Source organism: Drosophila willistoni, unplaced genomic scaffold (assembly GCF_018902025.1).
Source record: "Drosophila willistoni isolate 14030-0811.24 unplaced genomic scaffold, UCI_dwil_1.1 Seg274, whole genome shotgun sequence".
Lineage (NCBI taxonomy): Eukaryota > Metazoa > Arthropoda > Insecta > Diptera > Drosophilidae > Drosophila > Drosophila willistoni.
Genome location: NW_025814233.1, coordinates 75,940 through 80,811, shown reverse-complemented (window position 1 = coordinate 80,811; position 4,872 = coordinate 75,940).

Genomic DNA, 4,872 nt, shown 5'->3' with positions numbered 1-4,872 from the left:
ATTTCTTGCGATCGTACTTTCCCCAAAAAGTTGCTATTCTTTTACATATGTACGTAATTCGTTTCGAGACAACATCCAGGTCGGTAACGTAGCCTTTTATTTCAATTTCTTTGTTTACCATTTCAATGATTATCTTTAGTTTTGCAGCATTCGTTCCTTTTTCTTTGCACCAACGATCGAAGATAAACATGCGTACAAAAACACACTTATAAAAATTGTCTGCCAAATTCAAAATAAATATAGTTAATAAATAAATTCGCAAACTGAAACATAACCACAAACAACGAAGACAGAACGAAAAACAACAGCACAGTTCGACAAACAGATGTCTTGCAGCGCAAAACTGACCTTGAATAATGTAAGACGTCGTTGGTTTTTTTACGTTAGTTCAGACATCCGCCAATATCCGCAGCTAAACTAACGCATTTATTACCGTAAAAGTCAGACAAATACAATGACATATAACTCCGTTGTGGTATTTTATGTCATCACAACTAAAAGTCTAACTAAACATAAAAAAGACATTCACAAAACACTTAAAAAAGATTAAAACAAATAAATTAATTACACAACAACATTTTAATTAGTTGGCTAATTATTAATATCAGAATTTAAAGTAAATACCTTCAACTTCAAAATTCATGTTAGACAATTAAATTTGGTACACTCAATATGACGTCCGACCTGTTTGAAGTGCAACTTTAAATGCGTAAAAAGCTTACTGAGCGCTACAGCTGCGCGAAAACGAACACGTGTTCATGATTTCAATGCTATTTTTAGAATGTCCCGTTGCAAATCCAAATAAAATCGGGTTGCCATTCAGTAGTTTGGACATTTATTAGACAATATGATTACATTTTGTCAACATATTTTGTGATTTATTTTTTGACTTTTGGCCTATGGGCGCAACCACTGTGCGCTATAGTGCTCGTGTGTTTGTAGAGCGAGATAGCACATGGTATGAGGCATGTTAAATCAATTTAATAGACATACATTTGGTTTTCGAAATTTTAAATATTTGTTTCACCTGGTGTATGGTATACCCAAGTCGGCGAGACGACTTACTTACTTCATTATTTTTTTATATATATATTAATTGGTTAAGATTTTTAACCTATCTTTATGCACTAATTGTTTCTTATTCTTTGTATCTTTAATTAAAATGTTATCCCTATCTTTTATTTCTTCTATGATGTATGGGCCTAAATACTTAGATTCTAGCTTATGACCCGTATCATTACGTAATAAAACCTTATCTCCTATTTCTAATTCAATATTTTTTACCTTTCTATCATATATTTCCTTATTCTTCGCTTTGTGCTGTTCTAACATAATTCTTGCTCTTTTATAAGCCTGTTCTAATCTAAATTTTGATTCCTTAGCATAATCTTCTATGTTATATAGTAGTTTTATCTTACAACACTATTAAATTGTTGTGGTAAATTTGAACTTTTACCGAATACCAACTCATATGGACAATAATCATGTGCCATAGAGGGTGTTGTATTAAAACAATATTCGAAGTATCTTATCCATACATCCCAGTCAGTTTTGTCAACTGAAATGTATGATCGTAAAAATTCATTAAGTGTTCGGTGGTGCCTACAGTCTGGTGATGATGTGCAGTTGAAGTTATCTTTTTTACTTGCAAGTTTTTGCATAAATCTTCAATTATTGAGTTTCTATATTCTGTTCCCATGTCCGTAATGAACGTCTTCATTGGACCATACCGCAGAATGAAATCTTCAAATATAGCTTTCGCTACTGTTTTTCCACTTTTGTCTTTAATTGGTATTATTACAAGGTATTTTGTTAGGTCGCAGATTAAAGTTACTGCGTATTCATTTCCGTGTTCTGATGTTGGGAGTGGACCGATCGTATCCACAATAACCCTATCGAAAGCCTGTTGTGGCGTTTCAGTTATGATTAACGGGGTTTTTGTATGCTTTGTTATCTTTGCTTTTTGACAGTTATTAAATTTTTTTATATATTGAGATATATCTCGTGTCATATTTTTCCAATAATAATGCCTTTTTATTTTGGCCATAGTTCTCAATATTCCAGTATGACCTCCTTGTATTGGGTCATCGTGGAACGTAAACAGTATTGCTTCTTTTTCTTTATCATTATTTGATAATAGGGTCACCGGCTTGAGTAGCGCTACTCATAAAAGTTTCAATATTTTATTGCCCATATTTTTGAAAGATTCTATTGAAATAGTCTCAAAGATCTTTTCGCTCGGTGCCACTTTGACTTTACTGATGTTGAGTATACCGGCTTCTTTTTCGAGCCTTTGGAAAAATTGACCTAAGTCAAGAATTCCATTGGTATACATATCGCAAATGTCAATTCTTGCTATAACTTTCTTGCAATGACGTCATATACGTTGGGCTTAGAAGCATTAAGAGATTGTTTTTGCAACTCTTTTATATTATTTTCTTTTTCTTTTCTTCCGCAGGAATTTGACTGTTTACTTTGATTTCTGGTAGTGACTCTCAGAATTTTGTTTCTAGTTTGTGTATTTTGTAAGTCTGTGATTGTTATTCTTGATAGGGCATCTGCTACATAATTATCTTTACCCTTTAGATACTCTACTGTGAAGTCATATTCCTCTAATTCAAGTCTCATTCGCGTTAGTTTCGAACTTGGATTTATCATTGAAAATAGATAAGTAAGTGCTCTGTGATCAGTTTTGACGGTGAAATGTCTACCATAAATGTATGGTCTGAAATGTGTTATTGCCCAATGAATAGCTGCTAATTCTTGTTCTGTTGTACTCTTGTTGCTCTCACCTTTTGTAAAGGCTCTTGATGCGTATGCAACTGGTAGCTGGAGTCATTCTTTGTTCTGTGTTAGGGCTGCTCCACATGCGTGCTTACTCGCATCAGTGATTATGCAAAATTCTTTGCTGAAATCTGGGTATTGCAATAGAGTTGGGTTCATTAATGCCGTTTTTAGATGTTCAAAAGCATTTTGACAGTCAGCTGTCCATTCAAATTTTACATCTTTTTTACATAATCTTGTTATGTGACGAGAATAGTCGGCAAAATTCTTTATGAATCTTCTGTAATAATTGCAAAATGCAATGAATCTTCTAGCGCTGTCCGCATCGTGGGGGACTGGATAATTTTGGATGACGTCGTATTTTGTGTCATCAGGCAAGATTCCTTTGTCCGTGCATTTATGCCCCAAAAAGGTGACTTCATGCATAAAAAATGAACATTTTTCGGGATGTAATTTTAGGTTGTGTTGCCTACATTTCTCAAACACATCTGTTAAGTTATTTAGCATATGTTTTTCAGAACAACCAATGACTATTAAATCGTCCATATAAAGGAATGCTTGAGAAGGTTCAAGTCCAGTGAATGCTATAGTCATCATTCTCTGGAATGAATTTGGCGCTATCTTTAGACCAAATGGTAATCGCGTGAAGCGATATGAACCATTGCTTGTTGAAAAGGATGTAACATTTCGGGACTCTTTTTCGAGTTCTATCTGATGAAAACCTGACATTAAATCCAGGCACGAAAAGTACTTCGCCCTTCTCAGTTGATCTAGAATATCATCAATCCTTGGGAGTGGGAATTTATCGGACAACAATTTTTTATTACTCTGACGATAGTCAATTACTAATCGCCATTTTTTCTTTTCGGAATTAGGTAGTGATTTCTTTGGTACAAGTAACAGTGGGCTGTTATAAGCTGATACCGATGGTTCAACTATTTTGTCATCTATTAACTTTTGGACTTGTTTTTGTATCTCGTCTTTTTGACTATGAGGATTTCTGTAGTTCTTTATATATATTGGTTCATCTTCTTTCAGTCTCAGTTTTTGTTTATAAAAATTATTGGTAGTTATAGATTCGGTTTCCAAACCGAACACATCACTATACTGTGTGCATAATTTGGTTAGTTGGCTATTGAACTGTGGTGGGAAATTCTTCGAGAGTGTCGCTAATACCGTTTTCTCTCTATCTTCTGAACTTGTTTTAACTACTTCGTAGTTCGAAAGTGATTCGTACTGCAAGTTATTTATATTGACTATTTGATTTGTATTTGTTGAATTTAGCAATTTTATGAATGCGTTTTGAGAAGATGCTATGGTATTTGCTATGTAAATACCCTGCTGAATTTCTTGGTTCGGAATTAATATACTGTCTTGCGCTGAGGTTATTTCAATTTTTCGGACAACTTGTGATCTTGCTGGCAGAACTATGGAGTTGTTGCCAGAACTGTATGCTATTGGTACATATATGGGATATTGTAAATTATTTGGTCTAATTATAAGCCAATCCTCAGTCGGTTTGAAATCTAATTGACAGTTATATTTTCTTATAAAATCGATACCTAGTATTCCATCACAAGGAATAGCGAATTGTAAATTTACGATATGAAAATCGTGTGGAATTATGTATTTAGAGGTTTGTATTTCTATGGAAGTAAGTCCTTTTGATTTTGTTATTTCTTGACTTATTCCCTGTATATTTATTATTTGATTGGTTTGAATATATTGGAAGTTGTCGGAATTTTCTTTTAATATGGATATGTCAGCACCTGTGTCTATTAAAAATACTAACTCTTTTCCTGTTGCTACGTTAGATGATGGTGTAAACCTTGTAATTTTTTATTGTTGAGTATCTAAAGGTTGTTGGGAGTTTCCCGAATTATTCTGGGCTACCCTAACATTGCTATTATTAGAGTTATAACCTCTGTTTTGTTGGTTATTTCCTCTATTCCCTCTGTTATTATTTCTGCCGTAACCTCTGTTGTTTCCTCTGTAACTATTGTTTCTGTTTTGTTGGAAATTTTGGCCGTTATTTTTTTTTGTTATAGTTGTTGTAATAACCACGACCATTGCCTCTACCACGATAAT